General features: G+C 35.0%; 1 pseudogene; it reads right to left on the reverse strand.

The window, feature by feature from the left end:
* The window catches only part of LOC124896742, a 104452-nt pseudogene extending 94468 nt beyond the window's left edge, over positions 1–9984 (reverse strand).
* Positions 9985–23782: the final 13798 nt, after the last annotated feature.

Below are 23782 nucleotides of genomic sequence, written 5' to 3' on the forward strand. Positions count from 1 at the left end.
TAGATCAAAAGAAGCAAATAACTTTGTATTATCACAAACATGGGGGTGGCACCAGAATCCATCCACCATTCTCAAGGATTTCCCACTAAGTTGCATTCAGACAACATGGTACACAGATCGTCCATTTCTTTCTTAGACTCAGCCATATTTTTCTGGTCCTTCTTCTTTTCTTTATTTGGGGCACAAAAATTCGTAGACTTGTGGCCAAGCTTGTCACAGTTAAAGCATTTTTCCTTTAATTTCTTCTTGGGCTGATTGCTTTTATGTCCAGCTTTCTTGCATTTTTAGAGTTGTTTTAGTCGTCTTCTATAATATTTGCTCCACTTATTGTAGAATTTCCCTTTGAATTTCTTTCCATATCTTTATTATCTTCTTCAATGCGCAGTCTTATTATAAGATCTTTGACTGACATCTACTTACGCTTGTGTTTTAAGTAGTTTTTGAACTCCTTCCACATAGGTGGTAACTTCTTAATAATTACTGCAACTTGAAAAGTCTCATTCACGATCAAACCTACAATTAAGTTCATATGAACATTAAGAATATTTTTAATATATTCAACTAAGGTATTCATCAAAATCATACCTTCCACAAGGAGATCATGGATGATTACATGCAGTTCCTAGACTTGTGATACAACAGACTTGCTGTCAATCATTTTTAACTCTATGAATCCTGCAATGAATAAATTTTTGGTTCCTGCATCCTCAGTCTTATACTTTCTTTTGTAATACCCCACATTTTGAACTAGGATGAAAATCTATCATTTCTATGTGTAGATATTTTAAAAGCCTCAAATCCTATGTAAATTTAGTGTATTGATCAATTTTTTAGTGTGGGAATCTATTTGAACATGAATTTAGATCATACAGGTCCCCTAACTCAAGTACAAGTGGAAAGCTTTCCTATCGTTTAAGTTTTAGTGAGTGTCAAAACTTGGATCAACTTCAATCGATCATAACTCGTTGTTTATGAAAAACTGGGTGGCTTACTATATATCAAATGAAATATCTTTGAATTATCTTTCCAACTATACCAATTTTGTCTAAATCTGATATCGGAGCAAAGAGTTACACCTATTTTACTCCAACATGTCTGCCTGGGAAACTGGTCACGACAATTGTGACAAGCAGTCACGCCCATCAATCTTCATGAATTCTTAATCTAAGGTACGTGTAGTGTTCATCCATGGGTTCCTTTCATCCATGGAGCTTAAGAATCATGTTTTAGATTATAAATTGTGATTTCCTTATTGTGTTATGACTATATTTATGTTGATGATTGTTGTTTGGATTCAAGGTTGTATCTTGATGTGTTTTTCATGAAGCATGTGAATAGATTAGTTGAAACCCATGAATTTTGAATGGATTAATATTGTCAAATAGATAAGCACACCTATGCCTTAAAGAGTACATAGAAGGTGTTTGATCAAATGCTTTGGATGCTAGAAATTCATGTTTACATGGTTCCATGATATCTAAATGACAAGTCCATGTTAGCTATATACTTCAATATGAATTTCATGCTATTGATGTGTTACTATTATTATGGTATGAAGCATGTATGATAATGGAGATATACAAAATGTACATGAAATATATCCATGCACTCCCTACCATGCTTAAGATGTTGAAGAACTACATGAAGTATAATATCCCCTACTTATGACAATGTGAATTGTGGACTCCAATCTTATGATCAAGTCAATCATGTTGTGTCAGTTTACTTCCATCGAGTCCTGGGGGTATTCGTATCAGAAATTACAGTTGTGTGCCTAGAGCCATGTCATGTTATCAAGATACTCTCAGTTAAGTCATGATCTATAGAATTCAGTCAGTCATATGACTCAGGAAAACTCTGTAGTCTCAGTAGCTCAGTAATCTCAGTGATCTCATTACTCAGTAATATCTGTAACCTCAGTATTCATAGTCAATCTCAGTAACTTCTGTACTCTCAATCAGTCCTCAGAACTCAGTATATTTTATTAGTCATCAGAATTCAGTAAACTCAGTTTAGCCCCGCTAAACAATACCACTAGTATCAGTTCAGCTAATCAGTCCAGATCAGTTATTCAGTTCATCCCAATTATTAAGTTCAGTGTCTACTTAGTTGGGAGTAGGATTCAACACCAAGCAAACCCAAGTATAGGGACTCACCTGCTATAATCAGAGGGTGTGATTCCTAAAAGTAATCCTTGCGTTCCAGAACTACGTAGCAAGCGTAGGTTGAGATGTCCCTACCCATAGGGCTAATGCATCTCCTTTGAGTTTACCTGATAGTAGGGCAGATGGAATGAGCTCCCAAAAATAGAATAGGGTTACTCAGATGTTGTCTCTACCCGTGGCATGGTATTGCCGTGCTTCCAATCAGGGCAAAGATTGGACCCTACCAGTTCAGTTTTGGGGCATATCGGTTAAATGAGTACCTCTCACAGTCTCAATTTCAATAACATTCTTAGTGTCAGTAAAAGAACTCAGATAGTTCTTCAAATTTAGGACTATTAGCTATAGTCACTCCTCAATGCGAAACTCAACTAGTTCCACTACATTCAGGACTGTCAGATAAAGCCAACCAAACCAGTTTTTTATAATCAAAACTGTCATATATAGTTATTCATGTATCAGTAACATAGTACTAGTCCCTCAGTATTTAGTAATGCAGTATCATTCTGTTACTTATTAGTGATTTACATACTCAGTATTCAGTTTTAGGACTGTTAGACATAGTCAATAAGACCAGTTCTTTATTACTTGAACTGTCAAAAATAGTCGTTCATTTATTCAGTATCTCAATATCAGTACACTTATGTTGTCAGTATTCAGACTCAGTAGTCAGTATCTCCACGAGTTCAGTTACAGTTATGCATGTATGTATGTATTCTCACATTTATATCAGTCGGTATTGTTCATGCATATAACCCTTTGCATTTAGCCTACCTCACTCGTACACTCAATATATTCAGACGTACTGACGCATTTGCGCTATGGTGCTTTATCTTATGTTACACCATAGGTTCAGAGGCACGAGCTCCAGATCAGCAGTGTATTCCAGTATCAGCAGTCAGAGTTTGAAGTAAGTCCTCATCTTTTGAGGACCCGATGATTTCATTACTATTTTAGTTTTTAGTTTATTTACGTAGTTGGAGTTAGTTGGGGAAATTTCCCATCAACTCCTTATTTAGATAATTAGAGGCTTTCAGATTATTATGTTCAGACACTTTATTTCAATTATTTTAGGTATTTCATACCTTACTCAGATGTTATCTTTTTATCAGATTTGAACCTTATGGCCTTATAGCCTTTATTTCTGCATTTATTCAGTAAATTATGTAGTGTATAGGTACAAATATCAGTCATGGGTTAGCTTGTGGTCCTTCGGCATCATGAGCACCATGTAGCATTCCGGTTCAAAAAATTGTGGTGTTACGAATTTGGTATCAAATCCTAACGTTATTATAGTCTTAGGAAGTCTGAAAGTCGTATCTAGTAGAGGCTTGTACATGCGTGTGTTATGCACCACACTTATATGCAGGAGGTTATGAGATATTTTAGGAATAGTTTCCATTCTTTCAGTATTCATTCGTGCCAGTGATCAAACGCTCTAATTAAACTCTCAATCTAATTCGCTTCTTTCCTTCGTTTATAGAATATGTCTTCAAAAAGGACTAGTAAAAGAAGAACTAAAAATCAGTCAGCACCTCAGCCCGTCCAAGCAGGTTCACTACTCTAGCAAGTTCAGTTATAGATTTGAATGACTGGCCAACCGCTGTTTTGGCCAACCCAAAGGCTAATATGGATGCATCTAGGATTTGAGATTTCACCCAAATGAATCCTCCTCTATTTACCGGTTCCAAGTCTGAAGAGGATCCACAGGAGTTCCTCAATCAAGTTCAGAAAGTCACAGACATCATGGGAGTGACTTTCAGTGAGAGTATAGAGTTTACCTCCTATCAGCTATAAGATTTAGCCCATACGTGGTTTAAACAGTGAAAGGTAGATAAGGGTATAGAGCCCATAGAGTAGGAAGAGTTCACTACAACTTTCTTAGATAGATTCTTTCCCATAGAGTAGAAGGAGGCTAAAGTGTTAGAGTTCATCAATCTCAGGCAAGGTCTGATGAGCATGAAAGAATACTCCCTTAAGTTCACCCAGTTAGCCAGTTATGCTCCCCATGTATTGGTAAATAGTAGGTCTAGAATGAATAAGTTTGTATCTGGGGTATCAGGTAGAGTGGTTAAGGAGTACTGGACTGCAATATTGATTAGTGATATGGACTCATCTAGGTTGATGGTCTATACTCAAATTATTGAGGATCATAAGGTTAAAAAGAAAGAGAGACAAAATAAGAGGGCTAGAATAGGTAGTTACAGTCCTTCTCAACCGAGGTTAGAGGGTAGTAAGTGCAGTGTCCTTACCCATCCCCTTTGTCAGACTTGTGGTAAGCATCATAAGGGTGTTTGTATAGCCAGTAGTGATGTGTGTTTCAGATATGGTGAGTTAGGCCATAAAGTCCAAGATTGTCCTAAACCCGATCAACGAGGTCGGCACGATCGTCCTTCAGTTCAGCCCGATCACCTAAATCGGCAGGATGCCACTTCCAGTGCTATCAGTGGGCAACGCCTAAATAGACTCCATGATCCTCTGTCCTAACAGGATTAGGAAACTCCTCCTAATATAGTCACTGGTATGTTTTAGATCTCTCATTCACATGCTTATGTTTTGCCTTACCCATGTGCCCCTTTTTTTTTAAAAACTCTTTGCATAATGGTTAAACTTAAGGTCAGACCAAATATTAATAGGACCTTACCCAGTCTCTACCCAGTAGGTCAGTCTACCATAGCCTGATAGGGATAGGGACTGTCTGGTTATGAAAACTCAGAAAGTCAGGCCTTCAGAATTTTATTAGTGGTACCAAATTAGTAGATGTGGTATCCTTATTTTCTTTTATGTCTCATTTATCATGTTTCCCATTCATGCTTCATATCTCAGTTCTATGAATATGGTTAATATTCACACATTTTCCCCCAAGGATAGCATACGCTTTTAGTTTCCAGTGTAAGGTGTTCCAAACTCATTAAGTGTTACAAATCATATCTCATGAACATAGAAACTCAAAAACTTAAGTCATGTAGCTCATGAATCATGTACTCATGCCAATATTTATAGTATGCTTAGTTCCTTCTATCTATTCTACAGTCCTAACAATCGTATAAATTCAGAACATGTCCCAAAAATTCTCAATTTAGATCTTGTGATAAATTCATGATGTTGACATTCCATTTCTAATATTTAGCACTCAGTAATTAGTATTCTATTCAGTCTCAGAACTAAGTACCTGATTGTCAATCAAATTATCAATTTTAGAAATTTTGTTAACTGTTCTCTACATTCTATCCCAATTCAGTAATTAGATCCTAAAACTTAATTCAGTCTCAGATTCACTATACCATGGTATGCAACTATCAGTTTCTCTCTTATTTGTCAGTAGCTCAGTCTACTAAATCTTTGGAAATCATATTACATGTGTGGCACTTTATTTTTAAGTAATACAGTCTCCATTAATCCATGCTCAGTCACCTCATGGTACTCAGTTAATCCTTACCTCCTATGTACAATATTCTATAGTCCCAGTTCCGTTATTCCTACTAAGTTCAGTTTAGTCTTACATGCCCAGTGTTTAGTTATTAGCATAAATTAGTCAGTCAAGTCAGTTTAGCAGATGTGCAGTCAATTTGGTAGGGGTTGTTCTCCCATCTTCCCATACAACCATACTAACAGCCATCTCAAGGATGTAACCATCTCTAAGATAGAGTTTACTAGTATATGCAAGTTCAGTTTAGTTCACGTATCACATTCCAAATTCAATTATGTTCTCACGTTTTTGCTATTGCATTTTAGTAAACGATCTTAGGATTCATTAGCATTTCCATTGAAGGTAACAGTCCTCTTTAAGCTTATTCAGCTTTATGTTAAGTATTTAGTACAAAATTGGTGTTCAATTCCATACTCAGTTCCCAGTTCAAACTTGGTATCTTTATTATTGCATTTCATTGTATGTTCATGAACCAGTTTAGTCATATATTTGCACATCAGATATTCGTGATCAACTTATCAGTACTCTCCCTCATGTACTTATGAATCAGTTATGCATGCATCAGATATGCATGTTCGGTATGATATGTTCATCTTATCAATCATGTCAGCCATGAAATCATGATCAGTTGTTCACGCTCTATATCCACGTCAATTTTATTTTCTGTTATCTCAGTCAGTCTTATTCGAGGACGAATTTTCCCAAGAGGGAGATATTGTAATACCCCACATTTTGGACTAGGATAAAAATCTGTCATTTCTATGTATAAATGTTTCAAAATCCTCGAATCCTATGTAAATTTAGTGTTTTGATCAATTTTGAATTGTGAGAATCTATTTCAGCATAAATTTAGATCATAGAGGTCCCCTAACTCAAGTACAAGTTGAAAGCTTTCCTATCGTTCAAGTTTTAGTGAGCATCAAAACTTAGGTCAACTTCAATTGATCATAACTCATTGTATATGATGAACTGGGTGGCTTACTATATATCAAATGAGATCTCTTTGAATTATCTTTCCAACAATACCAATTTCAACTAAATTAAATATCGGATCAAAGAGTTATACCCATTTTACTCAAGCATGTCTTGCTGGGAAACTGGTAACGATAATTGTGAAAAGCCGTCATACCCGTGACGGCCTATCAGTAATGTCGTCAGACCTGGGCAGATTTCTGACCCTGGTGAAGACATTTTGTAACAAGCCATCACAACCATGATGGCCTATCACGAATGTTGCCAACCTTAACCAGAAACTAAAAATTTTAGTCTTTTGAGATGACAATTCGTGACGGCCTATCACCAACTTGACGGCTTGTCACGAATGTCATCAGCTATTTTTTCCAGCAACTGAGGGACATTTTAGTTAGGGTATTCTGGTTTTTTTCCTTCACTTACCATGACTAATAAGCCTCAAGGAGTGTATTATCTTCCATTATCTTTAGTTAAACATCTCAAAAAGCTCTTTCATACACTCTGAACCACAAGATTAAGGTTTCCTCTCAAGATCAAAACTCTCAAGAACAAGCCCTAGGGTTTTCATAGAAGAGTCTATTTCAAGGAAATTTCACCATCTATCTTCATGAATTCTTAAACTAAGGTATGCTTAGTGTTCATCCATGGGTCCCTTTCATCCATGGAGATCAAGAATCATGTTTTAAATGATAAATTGTGATTTCCTTGTTTTGTTATGACTATATTCATGTTGATGATTGTTGTTTGAATTCAAGGTTGTATCTTGATGTGTTTTTCATGAAGAATGTGAATAGGTTAGTTGAAATCCATGAATTTTGAATGGATTAAGATTGCCAAATTGATAAGCACACCTATGCCTTAAAGAGTACATGAAAGGTGTTTGATAAAATACTTAGGATGCTAGAAATTCATGTTTACATGGTTCCATGATATCTAAATGACAAGTCCATGTTAGCTATATACTTCAATATGAATTCCATGCTATTAATGTATTGCTATTGTCGTGGTATGAAGCATGTATGATAATAGAGATATACAATATGTACATGAAATATATCCATGCACTCCCTACCATGCTTAAGATGCTAAAGAACTACATGAAGTATAATATCCCCTACTTTTGACAATGTGAATTGTGGACTCTAATCTTATGATCAAGTCAGTCATATTGTGTCAATTTTCTTCCATCGAGTCCTGGGGATATTTGAATCTGAAATTATAACTGTGTGCTTATATCCATGTCATGTTATCACGATACTCTCAGTTAAGTCATGATCTATAGAATTTAGTCAGTCATGTGACTCAGGAAAACTCAGTAGTTTCAGTAAATCAGTAATCTCAGTGATCTCAGTACTTAGTAATATCTGTAACCTCAGTACTCAAAGTCAATCTCAGTAAATTTAGTACTTTTAATCAGTCCTCAAAACTCAGTACATTTCGTTAGTCATCAAAATTCTGTAAACTCAGTTTAGCCCCGCTAAACAATACCACTAATATCAATTCAGCTAATCAGTTTAGTTCAGTTATTCAGTTCATCCCAGTTATTCAGTTCAGTGTCTACTTAGTTAGGAGTAGGATTTAGCACTGAGCGAACCCAAGGATGGGGACTCACCTGCTACAATCATAGGGTGTGATTCCTAGAAGCAATCCTTCCATTCCAGAACTACGTAGCCAGCGTAGGTTGAGATGTCCCTACCCATAGGGCTAATGCAACTCCTTTGAGTTTACCTGATAGTAGGGCGAACAGAATGAGCTCCCAAAAATAGAATCGGGTTACTCACATGTTGTCTTTACTCGTGGCATGATATTAACGCCCTTCCAATCAGGGCAAAGATTGGATCCCACCAGTTCAGTTTTGGGGCCTGTCGGTTAGATAATTACCTCCCACAGTCTCAGTTTCAGTCTCATTCTCAATCTCAGTAAAAGAACTCAGAAGTTCTTCAGATTTAGGACTGTCAGCTATAGTCACCTTTCAATGCGGAACTCAGCTAGTTCCACCACATTCAGGGCTGTCAGACACAGTCAACCAGACCAATTTTTAATAATCAGAACTATCATATAGTTATTTTTATATTAGTAACATAGTACTAGTCCCTTAGTATTTAGTAATACAGTATGACTTCCAATCGTCAACCGAGTGATCTTTAACTTGTGATGAAGATTTATTTCTTCAAATCACTAGTTAAGTTCAAATGGAGTAGAAAGCTAAAAGATTTAATCTCCAGAAACCAAACAATACAGATTTCGGAAAAAAAAAACTTTAGTAAAAAGAAAATTTCACCAAACAAGAATATTTTTTTCCAAAATTATTTCCTTCAGATTGTTGTGTTCAATGTTTTCGGATCCACAAAATCTGTATTTAGGTACAACAACTTCAACATAAGTTCAAGTATAAAACAAGAAGATTTATGAGTTATAAAACAAGAAGATTTATGAAGTTATATAACACCTTCAACACAAGATCAAAATGACCTTTCAAAGAAGTGTATTTTCAGAATTTTATAGAAAAATAGATGAAGAAGAAAAAGGCCAAGCCCTTTGACTTCACGAAGTGTCCTTAAGGAAATAATTCCCCTCAAGTACCCGAGGTTGTAGAATTTTCCAACCAAGATAAAATGGCCTAACAAACCTACTGTAGTGGTATGGAAAATGATCGGATTCTCTTTGAACTCACTCAACAGTATTTTAGAAGATAAGAAATGCTTTCAAGTACAGAAAAATTCATATATACCAAACCTGTGGGAAAATGTAGGTTTATATAACCGTTAAGTGCCCCTTCCGAAAGGTGGTAATGGTTCACCGAAAAGGTGTATCCTTTCTGAACAGTCATGTCTGTCCATTTGAAAGAGTGTTTCTTTTTCGAATAGCCACAATCATCTAAACAATCATACCTTTTCCCAAAATAGTGTGTCTTTTACTCAAAGAGTTGTGTCCCTTTCAAGAAACTTTTCATTTTCCATTCACACCACAACAAAAGGTTCACTCAATCACCATTATACCATTTCCAAATAATTTCAAAATTCAGTAGTAAATGCATTACGAACTCCATGTGCACGATTTCAAAGATGCAATCATTAAGCTAACTTATTCTTCCTCACATACTTTATAGGGATAAGCGAAAACTCCAACTACAAAAAGCAACAACCTCAAGTCACCTAAATTCAAACTTAAAGACAATAAAACCACTAAAATTTTTAGTAAACACCTAATCTACTATTTGCTAAGTCTAATGGAATTATAAAATATACAAAAAAACCTACCTTGAGTGGAACTCTGAAGGTCCTGGTGCTCAGAGTGGCACTGTGATTGAAGGGCATTAGATTGCTCCATACACAATTTCAAGAAATTGATATCTTTATCTTATTTAAAAAATTGATGATGATTGCTAACGAAGCAGATCAGCTTCTCCACTTCCACCATTTCTGACTGTCCAGACCCTTATAATAGGAGAAGAAAGTTTAGGGTGTTTTTCCTTTTTTTTCTTCGAAGGTGGTATTTTTAATAGAAGGATGATCTAGCTAAAAGCTTATATAAACTTGTCAAAGTGTCAAGAAAGGTTCAATTCAACATTACTAATCCTGTAAAGACTTATCTAAACTTAGAGTTCAGAAACACAATAAACTTAGAATTTAGAAACAAATAGAACCACTAAGGCTTACTGTCGTATGAATTGAGTCCACATAGATGAACTTTGCTTTTTTAGAAAGACTTAACAAAGACATATAACTAAATAGAATCTAAAATGGTAAATATTTTCTTAAAGAAATTATTTAATGGATTTGTCCATGTTTAGTTGAGTAAGGTAAAATAATATAGTAAATCTAGACTCAAAACCAAGAAAATAATCATGATTCATCTTATTTGTCTTTGGTCTGATCCATCTTCTTCGAAGGAAGGTTGGTGGTAACATGTCAAATTATGTTAGTCTAATAAAACAGTTGATATCTTAGTTCTATTTTATATAATTTTGGTTGTACATTATATTCTTTTCCTTTCTCATCAATTAAAAAGTCCTGGGTTTATATTATACTTCTATTGTGTCATCTCAAGGTTTGTTACATCCTTCAGTTATTAAGTTTCTCCAGAAATTTCCTTTCTGAGTATATCAGAAGGTTTGTCCTTATTGCTTGGACCTATGATGTTGCATGAGTATAATCATCATTTTGATTACTTGTTCATATTCTAATCCAGGTAACCTAGTATCTAAGAACTCTACTCCATTGTATTAACTGCTGCTTTTTGAATTATTGGCTTCTTTGCTCCAATTTTGTTGTTATATTTTTCTAGATATAAATTAGCGCAGAATAACTTGAATCCTTATGAAAAATAAGGTGTACACACAGCTATTATTTGGTCCTAAACTACTTGTTTGGGATTTTGTTCAATGAAGGTTGAAGAATTCAAACAATTTAAAGTGAAGCTTTAGATGATTGTTGGAACACTACATTTTGAATGGCATAGTTGGTACCAAGGTAGACTTGAGACAAGCCTCCTCTGTGTGAAATGCCTTTATGAATATTTTGAAACATTGGAGATACAAATATTTAGGCAGATGCTCAGTTTCTTAAAATTTTGTTATATACTTGTGTACTTACCTAGGACATGCCTGATCTTGGTCGATGTATTTGTGATGATAATGGATTGAATTTCAACAAATAAATGCATAAAGAATTTTTTTAATAAGACTAAGAATTTATTATATCTCTTTACTGTGTTTTCAACACAAAGCATAAAAACACAATTAGATCCAGAAGACTAGACACATAAACAAACATTAAATCATACACTTGACTGGAGTGAGCCACTCTAAAATGAATACACACACACAACTTTTTCCAATCAAAAAATGGTAATAGCATTATCTGTAATCTCCTTTATTGAGGCCATGTGGAGCAAATTCTCAGTTAAATAAGTTGCAAAGCAAACATAAAAAAATTGAGACTAACTAAAAATATTTTATCTAGTAAGAACAGTTCTAAAAAAAAGGAAAAATAACATCCCGCTTGTCCAAAATTATTTTATAAATATTTCAGCTACTCTTAATGATATTCATTTGTAAATCTCTCAACTTGTACACTATATCATTTGTTTTACTTGATCACTTTCAATTGGTTCATCATACTTTCCATTTTAGTCAATTTCTGAAAGAATGTCTCCTTTCTTTTTTCAGTTACTCTTTAATTTCAACTTTTCATGTGACATGCTTAACACCACAACATTAATGGACATTTTGATACATGCTCTATATTTTCATTTTAAGACCACAAGATTAAAAAATATTTTTACTTTCTCATACTCCATGTCAATTCAAATTCAGACAAATAAATTAAAATGGAGGAGTAATTTCTAAACACATTGAAATATTAGTAAACAAAATATCATTAATACGTCACACTCTAGATTTATTATATTATTTCATCTTACTCAACTAAACAGGGACAATCTATTAAATGATTTTCTGAAGAAAATATTTTCCCACCTTTCAAATTTATGGTATTATTACACAAAACTAGACTCAACCATAAACATGTTTTAGAACAGGGAGGGAAATAGGAAATATTCAGAGTTTGAGGTTGATCAACTTCTGAGCCATCTCAAATTCTTTCAAAATTTGTGTTACACTCTTGAATTTTTGACGATATGGAAACTATTCCATAAGGAACCTGATAAGTGCCTTATTCAGTATCTATGGGACCTGGTCCCGTATGAAGTCTTACATTGACAATGACTTGCTTGATCACAGTTGAAAGTTGTACTTTCCTATAAAAAGTTGATGGTGCGGCAGTAGATGAGCTGAACCTCAACCAATAGTAAGACGCCTATATTTTATTGTCTCATATAAAAGGACCATCTACTCACAACAAAACCTAGTTTTTGAAAACATCAAGATTGAACTTCTCAAAAAGGAAAGGTCATCTTTGAACACAACTCATACAAGAAGCCTAATTTCTCACTCATCCTTAGTCTTGTGTGTTGTATTATTGGTTCTTTTGGTCTTATATTATAAATGTACTCCTGATGATAAAGGATGGTAGATGTGCATCTTGTCAAAGTCTGAGCTCAAGTTAAAGCAGGCAGAGTTGGTTGTTCGAGTTATTTGTAAGATAGTCAAGTGGTTGTTCTTATCATTTGTGTGTTGAGTCTTGGGTAGACCCATACACTTTATCAGTTATTATTAGAGCTAGCTCTCTCTAAAATGTTAACACCTAGAGAATACAACTCAAAAATTACAGCTCCACTAAACCTAAAAGAGGGCCAATCTACCACCAGACCCTAAAGATTCAATGGTCAATACTATGGTTAGTAGAAAACAAAAATGTATGATTTTATAGTTGTAGAAGATAGTGAACTATTGGATGTTATCCTAGATGGTCCATATATTCCCATGAGAGAATTGAAAGAAGGGGAGCTCACCTGACTAGTCCCCAAGACCCAAATAACGTATAATAAAGATAATTGTATGAAAATAGAAAATAACTACAAGGAAAAGAAGTTTCTAGCATGTAGTATAGGACCTAATGAGTATAACACGATCTTAGTTTGCAAATTTACTAAGAGATTTTGGATTGTTTGAAAACTGCATATGAGGGTACTAGTCTATTAAATGAGTCAAAGGTTGACATGTTTACCACACAATATGAAACCTTCACCATAAAAGAAGGAGAAACTATTCTAGAAATGCATATGAGGTATACATCCATCACAAATGAGTTACACAATCTAGGTGAGGAAATCAGTCCTACTAAGCAAGAAAGAAAAGTGCTTATTATTAGTCCTAATTCAAGGTAAAGTAAATTAAATCTTATTACTAAAGCAAGGGACATGAAGACCCTTATAATGGATGAGCTCACAAAAAATCTGAAAACATATGAAATGAACAAAAAGCAAGAGTGGGATGAGAAAAAAATTGAGGAAAAAAAAGAGCTCGACACTCAAAGCATCCAAAGGTAAAGACTGTGAAGAGGATGAAGATATGGCATACGTTACCAAGATATTTATCAAGGTTAAAAGGAGAAATAAAGGATTTACGAGAAGAGGCAACTGAAGCAGATCTGCTACAGAAAATGACTTATGTCATAAGTGTGGAAAAGCTTGTCATTTTATCAAGAACTGCCTCATGTATAAGTGTAATACCCATACTTTTTTCTAGCTCAATTTAGCTCCTAGAATGTCAAGGGTCAACACTAAAAATGAATAACTCTTGATACATATAGAATTTTCCAGTTCTAGATCCTCCAATGTGTAGATGATTAAATTAGCTTTCCAACGATGCCAATTTTGCCTCAATTCGATACTCGGTCGAGAATTTATGGTGATTTTAGTGAAAAAAATAGTACACCATGATAAGCAACACATTGCGGAGAAGGACAAATTCAAAATTGTTTGATTTTCAGTGGAGCATCACGATTAGCCCGCGTCGCAGTGAAGTTCCAGTTCCCGTTCGTCCCTTTCTAGTAGCTAAACGTGATTTTCCTGTATTGCGTCAAAATTTTCAATTGGATAGACACTGCATCATGGTGGAGTGCAAAATGGCACTCATTCTTTTTCCAGTGATGCAACGCAATTATGTTGCGTCACACCAGAGGCTAAAATAGCGGTCATCCTTTTTCCAGTGAGCCACCACGATTGTACTACATCATGGTGGGGCCCAAAATTGATATTTTTCAGTTCCAAGTTAAATTTTACCAAGTGAAATCTAGTCATTTCCCAAAGCCCCAAATCGTGTAAAACACAAAATCTACCCTATTCAAAGCATATTATGCATGCTTTTCACATAATTTCTCTCCAAGAAACCCTAGAACATCAAATTTTAATTCCCAAAAAAATCCAAATTTCACCGTTCTTTTTCCAAGATAGCTCAAAATTAAAGATTCCCAATTTAAGATCTTCAAGAAATCATCTTCAAAAGCACAAATAGGAATTCAAGTTCAAGTTTCTTCATTAATTTGATCAATTGAGGTATGTGGGGTTTTCAACAAGGATACTTTTATCATCCTTACGCCCAAAATTAGTTTTTGAAGTTAATGTTACATGAATTTATATGAGTTTTGAATTAGGGTTTATACCCAATATTTGCTATTTGCAAGATTATGAGATTTCAAGTGAATTAGATGTTGAATTGAATGTCTATTTTTGTATTTTCATGCATATGATATAAATTTCTAGATTTAGAATTGAATTATCACTATTTTCATTATCAAGCATGAACTATATGATTATTTGACATGAATTTGATGCATAGGTTATTAGCCCTAGTTTGAATGTTGTTATTTCAAAAAGATTATGCTTTAAAGAACCTATGATTTGTTATTTTCAGATTTTGAACAAAGACTTGATCTTTTCATTTTATCTTAGACATGAAATCCACTTTACAGTTTTAGTTACAGTTTAAATTAGGAGATATACCATTGGTTTCCATTACAAATCATTGTACTAGTTTTAAAGTTACAGAATGAGCATACAGATTAAAAGAAATAGTATTTAGCACCGAGTTGGGAATGTTTACATGCCTCAAAACTACGAGCCAATGTAGGTTCATATTATCAGATTATTCCTATTTCTATATAGATGACAGAGACATATGTGATCACTTAGATCGGGTTATACTACTTGGCAAGAGTATGAAACCTCTCCTCAATGTGAGGTTTTCCTATAAGGGAACTAGACGTTGGATACTATGATATGTCACATGGTGTATATTGTTTAGAAGAACCTCCCTAACAGTAAAGACTTGCAGAATAGTTTTTAAAAGTATTTTCCTACAACCTAATAGCAAAGAGTTATAGAATAACTTTTAGAAACTAAGTGTAAAGGCTTACAGTTTTATTCTGATATTACTTTACATTTGACATTAGCTATGAGATTTTAGATTTCAGTTTACAAATACAAAAGTGAGTTCTTTCTAAACTTAGACAGTATGATTTTAAGATAAAATGCAAGTACATCTTTTAGAACTAAGTGTTATGACTCACTAAATATACATAGCATGTTTTATTTCTCATGATTATGATTTTCAGCTATCAGTTATTCAAGCTTATGTGAGTCATCTACACTTAGCATGCATTCTTTTTAGATTTATAAAATTATTGAGATATTGATTTACTCATGCATTTACCCCCATATACTCAGTACAATCAAGAAGTACTGATCCACATATATGTCTATGTGCTACATTATCACATAATGTAGGTTTAGGTGCTCAGTTTTAGCAGTGTGAGTGATTTTCAGCATCTTCATATACATCCTGACAGTTGGTGAGTCCTCATAGGTTAGGGACCCAGTCATTCAGATTCTCTAGTTTAGTACAGTAGTTAATTTAGTATTTTTCAGTCAGTTTGAGTTAGCTGGGGACTTGTCCTAGTGGTTCTCTAGTTATTAGTAGTAGAGGCTTGTCAGACTGCTATCTATGATTCAGATTTTTAGTATTGCTTGATCAAACTCTTGAGTTTAGTTTTTTCAAATATTATATTCAGATAGTTTTAGCTTAGCTCATACAGAATTACAAATTTTAGCTTTAATTATATGTCTATATTTTGTTTATTATGAGCTTCAGATTTAGTAAAAGCCTCACAGGGTTAGCTTAAGGCTAATCATAGTCTTGGACACCGTGTGATGTCTCGAGACCCTTTTTTGGGGCCATACAAACTTGTTATCAGAGCCTAAGGTTATAAGAGTCCTAGGGAGTCAGACAAGCCGCGTTACATAGAGTTTTGATCATGGGTGTGAGGCGTGCCATATTTATGAGCAAGAGGCTATGGGATGTTTTTAGGAAATTATTTCTTTCTTTTATGATCTATCATGCTTATAGTATTGTTATTTGCTTTTAACTTATGCTCTTATGTGGTAGTTGAATATGCTTTTTTATCAAGTTAATTCAAACAAAAATGATAACCAGCCACTCCAACCTGCTGACCCTCTGAATGAGAATATATCCCATGCTGAATTTTGGGTTGCCTTTCCGGCGTTGGCCCAGGCTATGACTGCCAATGTTTAGGGAAACCATCAAGCGGCAGTCCCACTTCATCAAAATGGTAATTTAACAACATCAAGAATTTATGACTTCATGAGAATAAATCCGCCTAAGTTCTTTGGGTCAAAACATGAGATAAGAAAGATCACCCAGATTATGCATGTTATTAAGAAAGAAAGTGTAGAGTTGGTATCCTATAGACTGAAGGATGTGGTATATGATTGGTAGTTACGTGGAATAATGGTAGAGGTGAGAATGCAGCTCTTATGTGTTGGTAAGTGTTTCAGAAGCTAGGGTAGAGGAGTTTGTGAACCTGAGGCAGGGCTCTATGAAAGTGAAGGATTACTTTCTTAAGTTCAACCAGTTGTCTAAGTATGCTCCTGATATGATGGCTGACCTTAGGGAAAGTATGAGTAAGTTTGTTACTGGAGCATCTAGTTTGGTAGTCAAGGAGTGTAGGACTGCCTTGCTTATTAGGGATATGGATTTTTCTAGGTTGATGATTCATGCCCAACAGATTAAGGCAAAAAGTTGAAGGGGGCAAAAAGGGGATATAAGAAAGCTAGAACCGTGTAGTTTGAGTATGGCCAGACTAAATTTGGAGGGGAAAATCATTCACAATTTTAGAATTGTTCATCTATTCCATCACCATCTTCATCTAGTGCTCCCACTCCCAGAGCTAGGCAAGAGTAATGGGGTAAGACTTCTATGTCCAGATCTCAGAATAGTTTTAGTGAAAAACCCAGTTACCCTCTATGTGCTTAGTATGGTAAGAATTATCTTGGTGAGTTCTTGTTGGGATAGAAAGATTTTATGGTTGTGGTAAGTTGGGTTATAAAATCAAAGATTGTTCGCATGGTAAGCAGGGAAACAGGGAAATTAGTGTCCAGACTCAGGCTACTAGCGTACCATCTCCTATAGGTTGCCCATCCCCTCCTCAAGGCGTATCATCCAGTACCAATGGCGGTCAATGCTAGAATTGGTTTTATGCTTTATAATCTCATCAGGAGCAGGAGGATTCACCAAATATTGTTATTGGTATACTTCGTGTCTTTCATCTTGATGTTTATATATTGTTAGACCCTGGGTCAAAATTTTCTTTATATGACCCTACTAGTTGCAGTGAATTTTAAAATAGGTCCTGAAAAGATCCCTAAGCCCTTCCTAGTTTTTACCTTAATGAGTGAGTCAGTTGTTGCCAAAAAGATCTATAGAAATGTCCTATCACTGTCCTTTATAAAATTATGTTACCAGAGTAAATAGAATTAGATATGGTCGACTTTGACCTTATTATAAGTATAGATTGGCACCATTCCTGTTATTCATCCATAGATTATCGCTTCTAAGTGGTGAATTTTTAGTTTCTAGATGATCCAATCTTTGAGTGGGAAGGTAATTAAGTGTCTCCCATGAGTCATTTCATATCCTATATTAAAGCTAGAAATTTGATCTCAAAAGTGTGTATCTATCATATAGTTCAAGTCAAAGACACTAAGTCTGAGGCTCTAACAATTCAGATAGTCTGTGTAGTCAATGAGTTTCATAATGGTTTTCCCTATGATTTGCCAGGGGTACCTCCCGGTAGGGAAATAGAATTCGGTATTGACCTTCTCCCAGATACTCAGCCCATATTTATTCCTCTATATCATATGGCTCTGGCCGAGCTTAAAGAGTTAAAAGAGTATCTTAAAGACCTCTTAGATAAAGGTTTCATAAGGCCCAGTGTCTCTCCATGGGGCTCTCCCATCCTATTTGTGCGAAAGAAGTATGGTTCTTTGAGAATGTGTATTGACTATCATCAAGTGAATAAATTCACAGTCAAAAAACAAATATCCTCTTTCTAGGATTGATGACTTATTCAACCAACTCTAAGTTTCAAGTTACTTATCAAAGATAGACCTTAGATCCTGCTATCATCAACTTAGAGTAAGGGAATGTGATATTTCAAAGACAGCTTTCAGAACCCGTTATGGTCACTTTAAGTTTTTAGTCATGTCTTTAGGCTAACAAATACCCCAACAGCCTTTATGGACTTGATGAACAGAGTGTCAAACAGTATTTGGAATGTTTGTCATAGTCTTTATCGATGATATTTTTGTCTATTCTAGTAGTGAATTAATTATTCAACTAAATTATTTAGCTTCCTAAACAAACAAAATAAAATATTTAGTTGTGAAAAACTTTTGAATTGACAAATTAAAATACTTGTGTTTGATATAAATTGATGTTCAAATTATAAAATGGATACAATTCAAAAATTACCCCAGCTTCAAATTAATAGGGGACTGGGAGTCTAGAATTATGGGGAAATTTAAAATTCGATATTCGGTATCTATTGCCTACATGTCTTCGGCATCGAGAATAAGACTATATGTGGTTCAACTCAATCGATTGAAAAGGCATTCCTATTGCAGAAATAACCTTTGATTCAGGATAGAGGACATTGAATGTTCAAGTATTGAGAAGAGGCTTGTTACTCTCTTAGTCATGAATTTGGTACACTTCACACCCATAAATAAAAATTTTCATGCATATAATTTTCAAATATCTCTAGTATGTCATCACCTAGATTTGAAGTAAAGACTAATGATTCCCTAATGTAGATTCAGAAATTACATTTGATGCAAAACTTGAAGAACAATCAACTCACACGACCTTAGAATGAGTAACATACATGGCTTCTTACAGGGGTGTAGTTTGAATGTGGTAAAAGGTAGATCCTCAACTCTTGCCTAAAGAGTTTGAGCCCTCTCCGATAATTTACCCAGTTTGCTGCTAAGAAAAAGTTTCATATTTCGATGCATTCTTTTGATGTGAACCACCTTTGTGTATTGTGAAGTCTTAGATAATATTGTTAGAAGAAAATACGATACAAATATATATATAAATTGTGCAAACCTAGTTTAATATACATATGAAATAGGTCACAATCCAATTTTAAGTGTACTACTTTTGAAGAAAATGACAATCTGATATGATGTGTCACTTTGAATAAAGTGATCGCTAGCGTGCTCTTTAAAAGATGGAAAACATAATATGAGTATGATATGTCACTTTAAACGAGGTGACAACCTAACATGTCTTTTGACCCAACTTAAATATGACATGCCATTTCGAACAAGTGACTGTCCAATGTTTCTCCTTAAATAACGGACAACAAAAGCAATATGCACTACTCCTTGAACGAAGTCATTGCCCAACTTACCACATTTAAATGCGGACAACCAAAATAAGTACGATATGCTAATGAATTGTGTATCACAAATATAATATAAATACAAATATAAATTGTACAAATCTTATTCTAATATGTCCCACTAAAACAAGTGACGAACCAATATAATATAATATGCTATATGAAAAGAGGTGACGGTCCAATGATATATAATATGCACATTGAATGTAACACCCCAGAATTTTGGCCTTTGAAATTTTCTTAACTTTAAGCTTACTTTACAGAATATGACTCACCTTACGAGTCTTAAAGTGTCATTGTGGGTCGTAGGACCCTAATCATAAGGTGACCTGTGTAATATTAAGAATTTTTATTGAGACTACGGCTAGGACGTTGCGAGTTGTATGGACTCTTTACGAGTCGTGGAGTGCCTTATGTAGACAAACCAGTGTAGTGCCCAAATATTTTTGTCCTGACTATGACAAGACCCTACGAGTCGTAAGGTCTGACTACAAGTTGTAAGGTGTGACTCATAGGGTCAATAGTGAAGGGTGCCCGAGTAACTACCAAAACTACGAGTCCATCCAATGACTCGTAACCAGTCATCACAAGTCATGACATGACCCGTAACGACTTGGTAATAAATTTTCAGTGTTTCATTAAAGGTACCTGGGTCACTACCCTCTTTCCCCAATTGTAACCCATGAACTTAAAACCCGTTGGGGACCTTATTATCATCTATAACACAATAAAATACACTTCTCAATCTCTCTCAAATCCCTAAGCCAAGAACAAGCTAGGGTTTCTCAAGGTTGATCATTAGATCTTCCTAGAGGCAATTTCTCTCCATAATTGTGATACTTTCAAGCATGTACCTCTTCCCTAAAACTTATTTTGCTAAGGAATATGTTTAAATTGTTATTCATGTGGTTAAGGTTTTACTTGGGAAATTGGGTTGAGGATTTTGGATGATTGTTGTTTAAATAATATTCCTATGATTTTCTAATACATTGTTTATACTTCATTGATGGTTTTGAACTAAAGGTATGATGGGCATGGTAAGTGGAATGGGGGTCGAGGTATTCCCCCAAACTTTTTATTTTGGTTTGGAATTTTGATTTGGAGATTGTTCCCTCAACCCACTTGCATAATTAGCTTTGAACTATGATTTATCACATGGTTTGACTTACTAACCTAAGCTATTGTATTGTATAAATGATTAAATAGATGAAAAACGTTTTAAAGGTCTTGTTGGCCATACTTTTAATTTTAGAATTAATATATAAATCAAATGGTCGTTTACTTACTCACCTGAGCTATTGCATTGTATAAATGGTTAAACGGATGAAAAGGATTTTAAAGGCCTTATTGTCCATGTTTTTAATTTTAAAATTAATTTAATGAACAAGGAGGATCGAGGCATTCCTCTAAATTGATTTAATGAACAAAGAGGGTCGAGGCATTCCCCCAAGTTAATTTAATGAACAAAGGAGGTCAAGGATTCCCCTAGGATGATGAAATTGTATTGGCAAAATCTTAAGCTTGAAGCAAAATTGGCATGACGTTATCAATGGTATGTGCCTTAATGGATGGTCCTTAGTTTAATGAACAGGAATGTGTAAATATTTAAGTAGGCTTAAAGGGGGTTATGTATCTAGGGCGTAAATGTGAAGGTCCTGGGGGGACCAAGTACTAAAAACTCACTTTAGCCAGTGTGAGGGTTGCTCTTGATGACTGTGTGCTTGTGTCACACTATGTATGTATGTATATATATATATCGTGGATGAACGTTATGTCGGGTCATTCCCAGGTCTTCCTTAATACCTTTGGTTCGTGCGGCTAAAAGGCACTGGTGATCTTTTAGCAGAGGAAGTTAGACCGATATAGCCCATGGGTGTTTGTATGATGGTTGAGATACACAGTCCAGGTTAATGTTTTAAACTTTATGCTAAACCTTGTTACCTATCCCGACATCTTATATATATGTATGTATGCATGAATATGAATATGTATATTGAGTTTGAATTGGATTTTGAACTGGTATTACTTTCTCCTTACCTTGAGTTACAAGCTAGCGCTAACCCCGCTAACTATCTTCGAACACTATATCCCCAAGAGATGTAGGGAACGAAGACACTTTAACTTTTTCTAGATAGCTATAGGTGATTCTTTTATTATTTGTGAGTCATTTTAAAGTGGTAAGATTCCTTCTTCTGGAAGTCCTATTATTTCTTGGTTTAGTTTATGTCATAGACTATCTCTTTGTTTTCCTTTTTGTCTATTATAAAGGGTATGTCCCGACGTAGGAAGCTCTTTGGATATTAAAGGATTTTTGGATTACTGTGGAATTAGGATGGATGTTAAAGTTCTTAAATTTCTTTCTGAGCTAGTTGCTTTACTATTTTGTTATATGTTCGGCTCTCAGCTCTATCTTGTTATAAGTTTGTAATTCATCCACAAGCTTGGGATCAGAGCGTAAGTTCATGGTCATTGGGTTTCCACAAAGCCGTATTAAGTAGAGCCTCTTTTATGTGTTTGTAGCACGCCACACTTATAAGGGAAAAGCTACAGAGCATTTAGGAATGTTTTCTTTTCTTGTGATCTATTTTTTGGCTATAGAGGCAAAGTCTTAAAATCTCCTTTAATTTTATTTGTTCGTATTTCAGATCATGCCTCTACAAAGATCTGATGCTTGTGAAAAATCCTTTATTCTACCTGAGGATAATGTGGATGGGACTTGTTCTACTTATAGAGTACAGAGCTGGTCTAGGGTCCCGGATCCTATTATAATACCCATCGTAAAGTTTTATTGGTCCCTACAATCCTTCTCGGGCTGATGATGGTCATGCCCCACCTCCTAAGGAGACATGTCTAATGCCAAATTCCATCGATCTATCCATCTACTGACTCAATTTGTGACTTCTTAATTTTGTCAGCCTGACCGTATTGGTTTTATTGCTTCATCTTCTGAGGTCATAAGAGCAGCCTAGTTTATGAGGCTGAATCTTCTGACCTTTACTAGCTCTAAGGTTGAGAATGATCCTCAAGGTTTTGTAGATGAGATGGAGAATATATTTAGGGTAATGTATGCTACTGATTCCGAGGGCATGAAGTTTATTGTATATCAGTTGAGGATGTAGCTTATAAGTGGTATGAAGAGTGGGATCAGTCAAAGGGTGATAATGTAGAGTTAGTGTTATGGGATAAGTTTTCTAGTGCCTTTCTTGATCATTTCTTTCCATAGGAATTGAGGAAGGCTAAGGCCGAAGAGTTTGTGAACTTGATGCAAGGTAGGATGAGTGTGAAAGAATATGCTTTAAAGTTCCATTAGTCGTCTCGTTATGCTCAGAGTTGTGTCTAGCATGATGATTAATATGAGAAAGTTTGCTTCGTTATTATCTCAAGACCTGGTACTAGAGTATAAGGCATCGATGTTGAATAATGACACAGATATCTCTAGGCTGGTGGTATACATACAATAGGTTAAAGATGAAAAGAATAAAAAAGCAGTAATCAGAGAGAGGCAAAGTAAGAAATTCAGATATTCAAAGCAGGGTGGAGGCCAGAAAAGCAGTTGTAGAGATGGAAGATAATGGAGCAAGAGGAAGAATTAGGGAAGTTCTAGTTCATTTTCTATGGCCAGTGCTCTATATCTTAAGTCGACTGATGATCATTTCTTTCAAACAGACAATGGGTTTAAGGCACAAGGTGCCCAATCTAAGGATAGTGGAGCGCAGCCAGCTCCATCCTATCTTCCCTATATATTTTATGGTTAGGTGCATAGTGGTTTCTATGATGAGAGGAGGAATAAGTGTTTTGAATATGGCCAGCCTAGACATATTAAGAGGAATTGTCCATCAGCAAATGTTGCTACTGGAGCTAACAAGGTTTCGGTTGCTACTTTTTCAACTCTTGTGCCAAAGGGCTACTTCTAGTATCAAAACTAGTCAGAAATGTCTTTACTTACCATCCTTAAGGAATCTGAGGCATCTCTTGATGTTGTCAGTGGTATGTTATAGCTTTTCTCTTGTAATGTATATTGTCTACTTGATTCGGCGTATACCTTTTCTTAT

This window comes from Capsicum annuum, chromosome 3, assembly GCF_002878395.1.
Source record: "Capsicum annuum cultivar UCD-10X-F1 chromosome 3, UCD10Xv1.1, whole genome shotgun sequence".
NCBI classification, from domain to species: domain Eukaryota; kingdom Viridiplantae; phylum Streptophyta; class Magnoliopsida; order Solanales; family Solanaceae; genus Capsicum; species Capsicum annuum.